This window comes from Solea senegalensis, linkage group LG11 (genome assembly GCF_019176455.1).
Source record: "Solea senegalensis isolate Sse05_10M linkage group LG11, IFAPA_SoseM_1, whole genome shotgun sequence".
In the NCBI taxonomy this organism is placed as follows: Eukaryota; Metazoa; Chordata; class Actinopteri; order Pleuronectiformes; family Soleidae; genus Solea; species Solea senegalensis.
The window spans coordinates 11,861,177-11,876,517 of record NC_058031.1 but is presented as its reverse complement, the minus strand read 5'-3'; the positions used below and the strand labels follow the sequence as shown (position 1 = coordinate 11,876,517).

The following is a 15,341-nucleotide window of genomic DNA, read 5'->3' as shown; positions in this document are numbered from 1 at the left end:
TCTAACAATTATCAAGGTATATTTTTGCCAGTATGGCAGGCATATTACAACCAATCCATACAACTCCTTGGGAGAAAAGAGATAACAACATTAATAAATGATACACCAAACAGCTCCTTTTATCCTCCTGTGAAAATGCCAGTACTTTTTCCTCATCATTGATTGTGATATTTAAACAGAACGTAGAGTGCACTGATGATTGAAACTGAAAAGAGGGTGGATGAGGGAACACAGAAAAGATGTTGAGCGAGAGAAGACAAGTGTAGTGAAAGTGAGAGGATAGGAGAGAGATGAAAACGAGCAGAGGAAATGACACCAGAGGGAGCTGAGGCGGAGGGTGGAAGAGAAGGACAAACAGATGGAGGAAGGCACGGAGATGTAGACTTTTTTGGAGAAGCTTTAACTGTCTTGATCCTCAATAAAGAGGTGAAACTGATTAGGTTTATATGAAACGACTGCTCGTAACACAGTGCCTGTAACTGGGAGCACAAATCACAGTCAAGTCAGGCTTCGCTTTTTTTTCCATTTGAAAGAGCTCTATCCTCACTTGTCTTTCACTTGCTCCTTTATTCAGCGCTGCACAGCCTCCTAGAGCAGTGAGCCAGCTTGTCAGAGTGACAGATGCAGATACGAACACTGACCTAAATCACTCTTTTCCAGCACATTAACCCCCGTGCCCCTACACCTTTAATGCAAAATACAAAACACCAACATAAGGAAGCACTCCAACGCCATTCCTCTCAGCACACACTGCACAATTAGAAAGAGCCACAAACCCCACCCTATACTGCATTATCACACACCCCTAAACGAAGCCTCTTCTCGAAACAGTTAAACCAGCATGTCAAGCTAAATAAATCCCCATCCGATGTTCTGTAAAGGATATTTCTATCCAGTATATAGGCACAAAAAAAGAGGGCAGAAATGCCTTCTTGTTCACCGACACGGAGAGGATCAATAATACTTTAATTACTGTAGCCCATGTTTATGAAATGCAATAATCATTCATTAAAGATGCAGACAGCGACAAGCAGGCGGCCGGCCAGGCATCAGGGCTGCATGCTATGGTGGGAGCAGGGAGGGGAGGGGAGGGGAGGACTGGCGTAAATGATTCATGGTTTGATATCTCTCCTGTATAATGGGCTCCTCCGGGGAGTTGCTGGGGCTCCACTGCAGCGACTGACTGCCTGGATGGCTGGATGGCTGCCTGGCTCACTCCGACTCTGCCCAGGCTGCTTGAGCCACTGCCTATGCCTGCTGCCCAAGATTAAAAAAAAAGTCTTGCCTACCATGGGAAAGCAGTTCAATGAAAGCAGAGAGTGGGGATGTGCTCAAACACACATACAAAAAAGGAGGCAACTTGATTCAATATCATCTGACAAAGTCTTCGGGGGCATGCACAAGGACGGAAGGGGGAAAACACTTTCGCATAAGATACTGGGATACATTTAATGGGTATATTGTAGCATTTTTAAAACCTCTCTCCCCTCACCATGTCCATCTCTGCAGGCCTTTTACCCCACACCCTATACTTTTTGGGAAAGAGTGAGGGGTAAAAAAAAATGAAGACATTAAGGTTGTAACGTGTTAGGCTAATCATAACATAGACAGTTTAGTGCCATCTCGCATAATTAAATGCTTTGCACTAACCACCTAATGCATACTAATTTGGTACAATCCACTCCTAGAGTTGGCAGACCATGAAGCTCCCTGCAAAGGACATGCTCGTTACTCTCTTTGCATGTGTGTGAGCGTGTAAGCGTGTGTGTGTGTGTGTGACTGAGAAATACAAATACACTCACACACATTGATTTGCATGGCAGTAAGGTGGTAAAGGTCAGGTCATGGACTTGAAAAAAAAGGTCAAGCATTATTACAACGTGACTAAATAAACAGGCTGTGCACAGCCCGCAGCCAAGCCACTAGTGTGTATACTGGAAGTCTCCACCTACAAGCTGTGCTACATGTCTGTCTGTCTGGCCCGGCTTCAGCTTCATCCCTTGTCTTTATCCACATATCCCTCCAGCGTTAGACAGCTGACATGAGGACTGTCATATCCTGCGTAGATTCCTATTCCCCTGGCTTTATTGCTCTCTACCCCTCAGTCACAAGCACATTCACAAACACGCACGCACACAAAGCAAAAAAGAGAGAAAGCAGGAGCGCTGGAGCGTGTTTAAAGCACATTAATATTAATTGCACTAGCTGGAGTGATAACACAGACAAGATGCCCCTGTGAGGGAGCTGGGTGCAGGCAGCCGCTGCTTTTTGTTAGCAGCACTTCTCGTCTGTCGGATGGCCATGGCAAGTCGGCAGAATGGCGGGCACATCATCTTTGAAGTAGCTAGTTTTCTATTAGAAAGTCTGCCCTCATCAGTGTGGGGAATTTGTGAGTAGTTACTTTATGTGTGTGTGTGTGCGCCTGCGTTCACTGAGGAATAAAAACTAAGCACGATGAACTATTAGACTACTGTCTACATCAACAACAGTACAAATGTGTTCCAAATAACAGAGTACTTAAAGCCATCCAGCTTTTATCTCTCCTACTCTGCCTGGATTGGCTAGCTTTTATGTCCCCCAGAGTGAACTCAATATTCTCTGAGCAATGAGCTTTCCTATAGATGTAAATAATCTGCTGTCCTGGGAAGAGAACTTGCTTTTTTCAGTGGAATGAAAAATACAAGCCTGGGTGCTGAGGCCAGCATGTCCACCTCTTAGCTTCTTTCTCCCCCTATAGGAAAAGCAGGTGACTGTAGGCAACAACAAATTACAGCCATATCTCTACATTCTTCCATTTTTACCTCTTTTCTCTATTTGCCTCTTTTGTCAGTTGCTACCGAGAAGCCTGGTGCTGTCATCACTGCTGCCTCACAGAAGTGGGTTTTTGCTGAACAGTTTTGTGCTCCTTCTTCCAATTTCCCCCAAGACTCATCAACGCCCCATTACCAAGTCTAATCAGGTGGTGCTGCAGAGATTTGCTGAGAACCAGGGCTGCAAGCAGAGAGAGACACACACACACACACACTCAGACAGGCACGCACATATGGGCACACACATATTAAAGGATTCTTTCAAAAAGCCTGGGAGGTTTTCCACCAGCAGCTCCACAGGATCACGAACAGGGCGAGGAGGTGAACGGAGGAGAAATCACTACAGGCTAAATGCTGGTGAGTGGTTTATGGCTCAGAGGGGCAGAGAGGGAGACCGAGATGTGGTAATGCATCTCTCTGACACTCCTTTAAGCGGCCAACCACATTGTAATCTCCTGGGCCCACTAGTCACACATTATTGTTTCTCATTTCACGTGTCACAAACAATTAAAACACGCCTGCCGATTTCTGTAGCCCATGGTTTTTTATTTTTATTTTTATATATCCAGTTGCTTATAAACATTTATACACAAATCTTAAAAAAACACTCACGTGACCTCCACAGCACACCCAACATTCCTAAGCTGAATTCCCAAATGACGTCTCATGCATTTCTCATTTTGATCGCTCCGAGACAGTTCATGAAAAGGAGGACAAATAGCAAAGTTACGCACGCAGTTTGGGTGATAGAGAAAGAGGAGGAAATTGAGGGAGGGAGGTGTCTTTTTAGTTTTCTCTCCATGTTGTCATGCTCTTCACAGCAGCAGCTGCACAGGCGAGACAAAAAAACTGAAATAAAGCAACATTGTGTATTGTTTTATGTAGAGATTCACACAAGCCTGTTCTTGATTAGAGATAATCAAGATAAATACAGAGGAAAACCAGGAGAAGAGAGGGAGGACTGTTGGTTCTCCAGGGAAGGGTTTCTGAGGGCTGCCAGAGTTGCTGGTGAATCTTTTCCCTGTGACTGATCTGTAGCACTGAAAAAATAAATGTGAACTCCTGCTGTCTGGGCAATTTTTTTTTTTGGCTTTCATTACACCAAGCTCGCCATGTCTGTGCAATTGTGCAAGGGTGTAATATGAAGCCAGGTATCACTGTCCTCCTCTTACTACCTTTGGCGGTTGTGGCGTGTGCTGGCTTCGTGCCGAGCAGATTGTTTGCTTTGTTCCCGGGAATCAAAGAAACGACAGCAGAGTCTGACAACGTTCTCCACTCGCTCAATCACAATCAGGAAACCTGTGCTCAAAAACAAAACATCCACAACCTTGATGAGATTCGCGCAATAGTGCCGAATAATGTCCCATATGCAAATGATGTTGTTAAAAATTAAACAAGAGTAAATCAACATAGACACCGCTCACTGGACAATCTGGTTGGAATCATTTGTAGAATGACAAGCACTCAATCAGGACGTCATCAGCTCCAATATGCAATCATTTCTTAAAGGGGTTAGACTGGAATAAGCTAATCTATACAGAGAAGCAGGCCTCAGTAATGCTGTTCCAAATAGCTGTGTCTTTATGTGGGAAGATGGTGAAACAGGAAGAGGAGGAGGATTTGGCCTCCTGGTGCGCTGCTGTGCCCAAGCTCAGCTAAGTGACAGTGAATCCTACGGTGAGTCGATTTGCTGCTTTTGAGTGCCTGGAAACTTGTCAGGCAGAGTGCTGGCAAGGGAGAAAGATATATGGGAGAATGTGGGGACATAGCTTCACCTCTCTCCATGTCTTCTATTTGTCTGTTTATCCTTGGAGGCTTTTTGGCTGCTTGGTACAACAAGGGGGAGGTTGGGAGGTTCAGGGGTGGGTGGGAACAGAAAAAGACCTCTGCGGTCATCCACAGACAAAGCAAAAGCAGACAGGACAAGTTTATAGGTAAATATTGAGGAGCAGCAGCTGGCTAGGAGCTCAGGCAAGCTCAGGTTTCACAAAAAGAAAAAAAAAAAATCAATCATCAGGGACCTTTCCACAGCAGCAAAGACGTAGCCTTCACTGCATTCACTCCACAGAGCAAACCCACTAAAATCTGACTTGACACGGCACCCAGGACGGACACTATGTTTCACCCAATTTCTGGTATGATTCTATGACACACATTGACAAAGACAGCTAATTGCATTCCAGTAACTAGTGAGACTGTATCATCAATCTCAAACAGCGCTCCACACCACACAGCAGGCATTGAGCTAAAGAGAGACTCAAGAACAAAAGATAAATTGTAATATAGTCAGTAAACTCCATAATGCCCTGCACTCACCAGTTTGCCCTTCACGTATTAGCAGTTGCAATTAAATAAAGTATAATACAGTAGGTGCTATTTTTTTATTTTTAAAGAAAGGATTACCTCTTTGTGATGTAGCTACCAAATAAGTGATGTTCAATGTCTTGTGGTTTTGCAGCACAGACAAATATCAAACAAATAAACAAATATCAAAAGAGCAAAGGCAATTTTAACCCGACTTTCAACTCCACACAATGCCGTTTGAATATGGGCAGCTGATGACAGGAGTAATTTGCCACATTGCTGGTTTGAAAAGGAGCACTTAAAGATGACACAGATAGACAACTTTATTGTCATCTTAAAGAGAATCTATGAAGCCAATGGGGGGAGATCAATGGCGTTTTTCCCCCTCTCACACAGCACTTTACATAAGCAGCAATAACCATCACAGATTTCCTGTGCAAGACTCCCAGACTCCTACGGGCACACAACAAAAAGCTTCTCTGACTCCATCAGTGCAAAAGTCACATTCACAACTTCACATACAACAAAAGAGGAGGAGAATCTGAGACAGTGAGAGTGAGAAAGAGGTTGCAGAGCATCTTCATTAAAGTATAGCAGCTAGTTGTGGAGCTGGCTATCCAAGCACAGTAGTAAGAGGAGCTCATCCTCTCAGTTAATTAGGATTTCTGCTGCTTCATTCTGGGGCGAGGGACAGGATGTTGGAGGCTTGATTGCCTTTTATTTCACAGTCTTTCAGCTCCACTGCCTCTGTCGCTTTATTAACAGGAGATCTTGCAGATTTACAGCTCCGCAGCAAACATCAGTTTCAATAATTACAAGAAAACTGTTAGCGGGGGCACAATGAAATGCGCGCACACACATACACACACACAGTCATTTCCTTTCCATTGCTGCTACTCCAGCACCACTCCCCTCCTTCACAGAATCTAATTTCCATAGATGTGCCCTTTTCATGATTGCATATTATAAACATGTTAAAACTCACATTGATTAGCCTCAGTCACATTTGGCGCTTCAAACACTTATTGACTAATCCCTGACCTAAAGGCCAATGCAAATGTTGTGAATGTCACATTTACATTCAACAAAATTTTTAACAAAAACTCTGAATTTGTTTTGTTAAAAAACAAAAGGAATAAAGGGTAATATTATACAACTGGCTAAATGGGGAACTGGTTAGTAGCAAAATAAGGTTGTGTGTGTGTATATGTATATGTATATATATGTATATGTATATATATATATAAATACATATATATATATATATATACATATACATATATATATATATATATATAAATATATATATATATATATATATGAACAAAGGCAAAGGCAACCAGCATCAGATTGAGAACAGAGAACAACGGATTTCATTTGAATAAAATCAATAATTGTGTTGACATGCAATGTATTGCCTGTCTTCTCATCTCGCTTACTAATGTTTCTTTCATGAGCCAGCCCACTGCTGGTGACATTATAGCTACAGCACTTCCACAAGTCCCCAAAGGATGGGTGAAAATGGTTGCCGTAAAACACAATTAGTACGGTCCATATGGCTGCTGGTGGAGGAGGAGCCGGAGAGGTCCCATGCGGTCCTTATAGAGGTCCGCTCTTTTGTTACCTTAAAGATCAAACTGTTGTCATAATAATGGGGCCATTTTAATTCACGCTGCTTGTTTTTCAGTCAAAGCAGTGCTCCTTCAACAGATCCTCACACTGTGAAATGACTCTTGGCAAATAAATTGACCAACCACCTCTGATAGCCTAATCAATAGCTCCTTCATCATGATTAATGGCTCATATTGGATAATGGGAAAATTTAATGTGAGGGGAGCGTTACTTCCTCATTTTAATGCTCAGCCCTATCGATTGGTTATAACCTACCTTTTTGACCAGTGGAATGTGCTGATAAGAGACCAATGTGTTCGACCTATGTAGAGTGAGTACAGAGAAAATGATTTACTGTGCTTTAGGCACGTCTCATCCACTGATAGCTCTGTATACCCAGCCTGACAAGCATTTTCTTGCCTGAGAAACCCAGACACCTTTTACTGAGTAGAAGCGAACAACAACAGCTTGAGGCAACAGATTTATTACAAATTGATCTATTAGATAGCACTGCTGTGCTTAGCTGTTTTTTTCTGTCCACCCTCCCGCTCTCTCTCCGCTCTCTGACAGCCTCCCCCCTGATGGTAGCTACAGTGTATCAGAGTGGAAGTGCTACAGTGGCAAATCTAAACCCAATCCTCAGAACTCATTTTCTCTGTGCTGGCTGCTGGAAGACGGGTACAGAGACAAGATGTCCATCCTTAAACCTAGTCGATCCAGCTCTAAGTCCCAGAACCTAAACTAAAGGCTCAGCGGGCTCAATAGGTGTGCCTAACCTGCAAGGGCGAGCAACAACACAGTTTACCGGAGGCACCTCGTGAAGAGCAGAGTGGAAAGCGGCACAATGTCATGGGGGTCATTTCCTTATGGCTGCATGAACCCTGAGCTCACCACTGGCTTGCGTGACGTCTCCATTAAAACATTGCTCACTGGTGTGGCCTCTGCAAACAATCTGAGCCTCATGTGCAGAGTCACCACAACATTGCAATACCTGTATTAGTCACAGAGGCTACAAAGCACAACCAGTGCATTGTAAAACAATGTACAAATGATTAGTCTCATCCACAGTCTCCTGCATGGGGGGGGGGGCATCACGCCAACTTCTGTTAATGACGACGACAGGTTTGTCTGAATAACAGACCACTGATATCGACATAACTATCTGGAGCAATCAATTAAATCAACTGCATCATTTAGACCTGCTAATCAAGGTGGCTCTCTGATATTTATAACGTAGTCACTATTTACCTTAATCACTGCACCAGGAAACACAGCAGATATAGTCACCACCCTAACATTATTTCTTATATCCAATACTGTAGGAATTATGTTAGCCTGGGTAGTGAGTGAAAACTAAGGCACCATTGCTCTGTACAATGTGTCTAATGATAGAAGACTTAAGCGTCACAAGCTGAACAGATGATGGCATGTTCCCTTGTGCTTAAGATTCAGTAAAAAGAGCAGATGCCATGATAGATATGTAGCCTTTTTAACAATGTATGTTTGTATTGAAAAGGCCTGCTCTCAGTAGTAATGAGTGCAGAAAGACAACTGCACTGACTACATTGTGTTCCTCCCCTTTATTCACCTCCATCTTTCATCTCTGCTACAGCCGGAAAAGAGCACAAAGAAACTATTGGCTTCCAAATGGCATTAATTTGAGCTTTGTTTAAAAACGGGGACACCGTTTTAAGATGCTGAAATATTGTAGGGTGAGTGTGTTTATGTCTATATAAACATCTTCAGGCAGGCAGCTGCAGGGGGTGAGCGCAGTAAAACACTGGCATGCATTGTTTGTGTTTCTGCACCACTAGCGCCATGCCGTGTCATTACATGAGGCAATCTCTTACCTAATCAGCACTGACACACACACACAGCAGTAGCAGCAAAGCACTCACTCCTCTTCATCTCTCTCCCCCTTTCTCTCCCTCTCCTCGGGGGACAGCCAGCTGATCCTACACCATTTCATTTTCCTCTTCTACCAAGATGGCAAATGGCTGACTGTTAATTTTTAACACTTTCAATTCATGTTTTTTGCCACTGTAAATGCCTAAGAGCTATTGTCAACCTATTGTGCCCAAAAAGTGGGAAAAAAAATGCTGAAGTTTATTTCAACTAATAACTGAAGAGACACGTGTGCAATCGAACAGGTACTGTGATAAAGAAAGAAAATCAGTCATGTAGTCACTATCATCACAACTGTTCGTGTGTTCACCTTCTTTTGTTTTCCATTGCCTCAACTTTCACAAACGTTATCTAAGCCTCCCTTTCCAGTTTGCATACTCCATTGTACAATCTGTCATGCACATAAATCACAGAGGACACTAAAATGTGGCGAGTTGCAACACTCTGCAATCTGATCATCTCAAGACCACATACAAAATAGAACAAGGTAAAATATGCAAAACGTGTAGAGATGTTCTGTACCTGCCGAGAAGCTGCCGAGAGGCTGGAAACAACACAAAACACAATACGTCTGATTAGTAAAGATGTGAATCCCCGGCAAGCCAGCCAAGTAGACACTACGGCATATGCAGGATGAAGTGAGACTGAGCTCACAGGGGGAACAGATTTGATCACATCTAGTGCATCAAATACCACCAGCAAAGGCAGCTCAAAATTTTTAACAAGGATAGCGTTTGCCGATTGCCATCTCCTTGCCACAATTGTAGAGCTGCAGAGCTAGGCCCGAATCAAACAAAGATTAGATATGATGCTGCAGCACACTTGGATCCCTTCTTATGAGAGGTGAATGGAAGCTGTCAAAAAAACAAAACAAAAAAATGACACAGAAAGCACATCCACCGGAATCTTGCCTCCTCTCTTGGTGTTGTGGGTGCCTGTGTGGAGAGGCGGTTTGCCTCTTTTCTGCCAGTGTGACCTGTGCGTGTCAGTCCAATATCTTAAAACAACACATGCATGGCTTTGCTACAGCCAATTACCCGGCTCTTGGCACAAGAACTGAAAAACATCTTCAGAGAACAATAAAGAGAGCTTGGCTCACTGTGCGTGTTGTCAGTAAGTGCTGACAGATTGTTATTTTTAATGAATATACAGCACTTGAATGGCCCATCAAGAGGTATTTGAGTGAACATTTCTCCTTTGTTCAGAGCATTAATTTTCTATGTAAAACAGCCTGACATCTTCCAATAGAATTGATATCCAGCACTGTAAAGAAAAAAGGCCAAATCAGTTTATCAACTTGCTTTCTTACTATACACCAACACTTTGCTGCAGTTGTCGGGAGGCATTAGAAGGTAAATAAAATCCATGTGATTACTAACCTGGTGTCTAGAGGTGCTTGATGTCCCCCATTTATTTTCGTTTGTGCTAGAAAGCACATTTTTCACTGCTTACCTACTTCTCCTGCTAACATTTGGTAAATAAAATCCCTGGGCTTAACAGTCTCATATAAAATAACAGGCAGCACACCTTTCACAGAAACACAAAGCCTGAGCCTCACTGAAGTTAAAATGTCTTTTCTTTTAAATACAGACTAGCTGCAGCTTTGACGGCTCGTACAATGTGTCAACATAATGCCACAGTGCTTTAGTAGGCATCACATAGTAGCTCTGAAACTAGACGCAGGCATTTTAAAGGGCAATCATCTTTCATGACAATTAGTGGTGAAAGAAAAAAATGTAGTGACAGCATCTAGGTGAAAACAACAAGATGACATTCAAGCGCAGCATGTAAACATTGAATTCCAGAGCATGTGTATTGACAAATCATCCAACAAAGAGGTGTCAAGGGGCAGTAAAAAAAAAAAGAAAAGAAGAGAGCTTTCCTTCAGCACTCTCTAGCCTTCAATTTGCCACGTATTACTCGCAGAGAGCTGCTATAACTCAAACATGCATTAGACATTAAAAGGAAAAGAGCAGGGTTATTACACCTCTCATCATTGCTCTGCTGCTGCTGCTTCAGTCACTGAGATAGTCTGATGTTCAATGAAAGGGGGTCTGTCACTAGATGAAGTCATTTTTGAATCAGCACCTCTTGAAATTCAAAATTAAAACAACCCAACCTCCTCTGGCCACTGGAATAACCAGTTAATGTGGGTTAAAAAAGATTCCACACATCCATGTAAAAGCCACATATAGGACCTTGGAATGACATGAAAGACACAAACAGAAAATAACCACCACAACTGTTATTTTAAGTTTAAAGCTATTTTAAAAGATCCACAACTGAACCAAAAAATGCTCCACAAAAACTATAAATGAAACATTAAGGTGCTTCACTGTCACGGTTGTGCTAAAGCAGTAATCAACATATAGCCTGTTATGGCAGAAGACTGTAAGCTAAACTGACAAGTTCACAGTCTAAGTGGCAGTTAGGGGAAAAACTAAATCCACTAACCACTACGCTACTGGCATAGGTTATAAAAACCCACTTAAACATCAGACGTGCCGTTTGCAAGACTTATGGTGCTAAAAAGTTTCATCAAAGGAGCTGAAGTGCAGTGAATCGATACAGAATGTATTCCTGAATAAATCTGGCTGATCAGGAGTTTCTTTTGTTTTGTTTTTCTCACAGAGAAAAATACAAAAACAATACTGCAGCATCTCTCGCAAAACATTCATGACTATGTGAGTTTACATATGTGTGCGTGACCCACTGTTACTCTCTGACCGACATTGCAGACGTGCATAGTGTTTATGTAACCTTTGATATTCAGTTGAATGACCCGCATCGCTCCACACTGTTACGTCATTATCAGAGGACTTGAACAGGTGGCATGGATCAGACAAAGTAACAAAATAAGCCCATGTTGGACTGTTTTGTTAAATAAACGGCTGAGTGGAAGGGAATTGGGTTCAAATACTGGGACAGATCAAGGGCTGGGGTGCCCCTGAGCAACGTTCCATTGCTCCCAGGGTGCAGATAAGTGCTGCCCACTGTATGTGTTCACTTCTGGTGTGTAAAAAGATGGGTTAAATGCAGACGTCAAATTCACTATTACTAATTAATGTGTTCTATTCTACAACCAATTCTACTTCTAAATGTAATGTGGCTCGGAGTATATTGTAAACAATAAAGGATTATATTATTTATAAGTGCACTGCCAAGATCTTGGAAAAGTTATGTCCTTACACCTGACCTAATATTCTGACATTTACAGGCTTAGTTAGCAGAATGCAATTATTACCTTCACCAAGGAGAGAAGATTTTCAGTCAAGTGACCAGCTCTCTTCTCACTATTATGCCATTATCACAAGGATTGAACAGGTGGCATTGGAAATGTTTGTCTGCTCATGTTTGAGCAGCAAGACTCAAAAAGTAAAGAATGTACTGTGTTTAAATTGTCTGGGGATGTAGGTTTTGGCCCAATGGAATACAATCATTTGACATTGGAAAACTAAGCTGCCTTGGCAGAGGTTTGCAACTTTGTGCCAGCCAGGCTACATTGTCTGTGAGGTACAAGAAAGTGAACAAGTCAGAGATGAGTCACAAGGACTCAATGAAAGATGAATAACTCTCTTGTAACAGATTAGTCTTTTAAACAAATATACTTATTTTAATGGAGAAGTTACGCGACGACTCTGCTTACCGTTTTCAGACTTACAATAAATGATAACCTCAAATCACAGTTCACAGCTACCACTATATAAGTATCTCTTACAGTCATATTTTCAGTCTTTGACCTGCTTCCCTCCTCACTATTATGTCATCATTCAAGGGCTTGAACAGGTGGCATTGATGAGACAAATACAGTATCAAAACCTGTCCATGTTGGATTGTTTTCCCTTTCATAAATAAACATAAAGTGGTGCTGAGCATATCCATGATTTACGACACAGCGCTGGCAAGATTTCAGAAAAATTTATGAGGCATGTCTTTACGCCTGGCCTGATGTTGTGACACATACAGGCTTAGCTAACAGCATTAAATCACATTCTTTCAGTCAAGTGGACATAGATGAGCATTTATGTAGTACAACAAATGTTGTTTTCCACTTGTTTGATTACTAAGTAGTGTATATTCATTACCTCCACCAAAGAGGTTACGTTTTTGACCGTGTTAGTCAGTTAGAGAGCAGTATAACTCAAAAAGTAAAGATTTTTATAAAATCTTCTGGGGTTGTAGATTCTGGCCCAGTGCAGAAATTATTACATTTCTGTGGTAATCCAGGTCCAGATCACCACTTGAGTGCGTTGACACTGAGAAACTGAGCAGCCTTGATGGAGGTATGCACTCTTTTACTACTTTCTACAGACATATTAATGTAGACACAACACTGTTGTTTAAAGCTTATTTTTAATGGACAAACTGTGTGTGTTTGGGATACAATGACTACTATGTTTACTATTTCCACACTTACTATTCAAATGTACTCCAAATCACACTTCATTGCTTCAGACAAAAACACTAAAATACCTCTATAATAACAGCTCTGCCTGCCATGTGAAAAGTACTCTGCTGGTAGATTTAGTTCACAAATATTCCTGTGGAGGTTTGGTTTTTACAAGACTTGCATATTAGAGCTTACAAATCAGCAAGAGTTGGCAGTTAGCCGCCGTTAGCTTTGTTTAAAAACCAGTCTAGAAGAGAGTCATTAACACTCCCGACCTGAAAGCTACACATTACAATAACTGAACACACAAAGACACCAAGTTAGCTTCGCCGGCTAACGTTTCTATGAGCTAATGACAATAGCTGAATGGGCTCAGACTACTTCCCGCAACAGAGACACTACACCAGGTAATTCGGGATGAGAAAACGCCTGATATGAGACGCTGCAGAGGACACGGTCACACAGACACCACAAAGCGCTTCATAAAATGAAGGCATGTTGTGTTTGCTGCATGTGCTCCGTGCTAACCGGTGTCAACGAACTGTTTGTATCCAGGCATTACACTGCTTCTTAGCTGGTATCCCCCAATCAGTGCTAGTCACTGGCGCTAGCCGCTAACGTTAGGTCACGGTAACCAGCAACAGCAAGGGCCAAACAAGTCTATCAGCTAACGAGCTAGCTTATGCTAATAGGCAAATTAGCCAAATGGCTAGCGAGAAAGAGTGTATGTTTTAACAGTCGTGCGTTAACAAAGTATCCTCCCCTCAGATATTTGTCATTCACTCCTCGTTTTGCTGCTGAACGTCAAAGGTAAAGAAGGCGTCTGGTTAAAGCTCACAACACTTACCTTTAAGAGCTTGATCTACAACATCTGTGAGGTGTTTGATGAGAGACTGCAACAACAAACAATAGCAGCAGCAGCAGCGGCAGAGGGGCAATTAGCCAACGTCAGTTAGCCAAGTGTCGCCACTACACAGTGCAGCACAGCAGCTGCGATGCCACCTGTATGTCTTGTGTAGCTATAACGGAACAACGGAGCACGTTTGATATACTGCTGTCATAAATGATGGAGTTGAGGATAAAGAGGGAGTAATCGCTGCCGGGATGCTCTGTGAGCTAGTGTGTATGACTGTGTATGTGTGTGAGGCACTCAGCATGACAGCATCCTTCTTCGTCTTGAGGCGAGAACAGTTGGGGGGTTTCTCAAAGTTCAACCGGTAAAATATCGTCACCCACTGGTCAAAGCTGGGAACTTGCTGTCTGATCTGTAGAGACACTCGGTCTATCTTCATCATAAAAAAAAAACATGAGCTACTGTCAGACTTTGTTAAGCTTGTCAGTGAGCGCCGAAGTCTGAGTGAACTGATGTAAGACAACAACGGTACTAAATAAGCAGCAGAGAAACAGAGTATAAAACAGAGAGGAGAGATGTACTCTTACCTTTGCTACGTGCCGTATAAGCACAGTACAATGGTGGTAATAGACTGTAATAAAGTGGAGATTTACAGTGCGAATCAGGTGTGTGCGTGTGTAAACTCTGCACATACACTGAAAACATGTGACACAAGTACAGGTATGTATTACATTCAATAAAAAAAAAAACCGAAATGTAATATATTGTATATATTGTAAGATTTAAAGATATATTGTGACATTTAGGTTCACAAATGAGATGGAGCTGCATGACATGAAAAATCATCATATAATAGAATAGAATAAAACTGTATTTGTGGTGTTTAGATCAGTGGATGAGCCTCACCTTTCTTTTACCTCTGTGATTACATTTTATTTGACAAATTGTGTGTCTGAAAGACTTACCTTCTAGTGTAAGTTATAAGGAAACTCTGACCTCTTGCCCCTGACCTAACAATTCAATGACCAGCACAGGTGGATCGAACATTGTTTGGTTAATGGATCTGTAAGATCTTCTACTAAAGTAAGCTTTAATTTAAGACAGTAGTACTTAAATAGTACTTACTATAATTAAGCTTAAATGATTGTCAATATTTTACTCTTTTGTCCATCAGGTATGTTTAGACCTTATCTCCACAAGAACTGTCTTTGTAAGCACTGCTTATTGAATGCTGCTTATTGCTGTCTTTATCTGTATCTCTCAAGTTACTGCATATGTTTGACCAGTAGATGGTGCAAGACACAAAGAAAAGAAAGTAACTCAGCGTTGCAATCTCAGAGAAACTAAGTATCATGTCTTGGCATAAAACATAATTTCTTAAAGGCTACATTTTGTGTAAAAACATTCTTTTAATAACGTTTTTTCACATCTATCCTTAGGCAAAAAAAAAGATTTAAATTCATCATTT

General features: G+C 41.8%; 1 protein-coding gene across 3 annotated transcripts in view; it reads right to left on the bottom strand.

The window, feature by feature from the left end:
• The window catches only part of rerea (arginine-glutamic acid dipeptide (RE) repeats a), a 128,136-nt gene extending 113,981 nt beyond the window's left edge, over window positions 1-14,155 (bottom strand). For 2 of the 3 annotated variants that reach the window (XM_044037196.1, XM_044037197.1), the window contains exon 1: window positions 13,868-14,155. The gene's annotated coding sequence lies outside the window, so the exon portion shown is untranslated. Of the gene's footprint in view, window positions 1-2,801; window positions 2,992-13,867 lie in introns of all 3 variants that reach the window. The other variant, XM_044037195.1, reaches the window with a different exon arrangement.
• Between the last annotated feature and the right edge of the window lie 1,186 nt (window positions 14,156-15,341).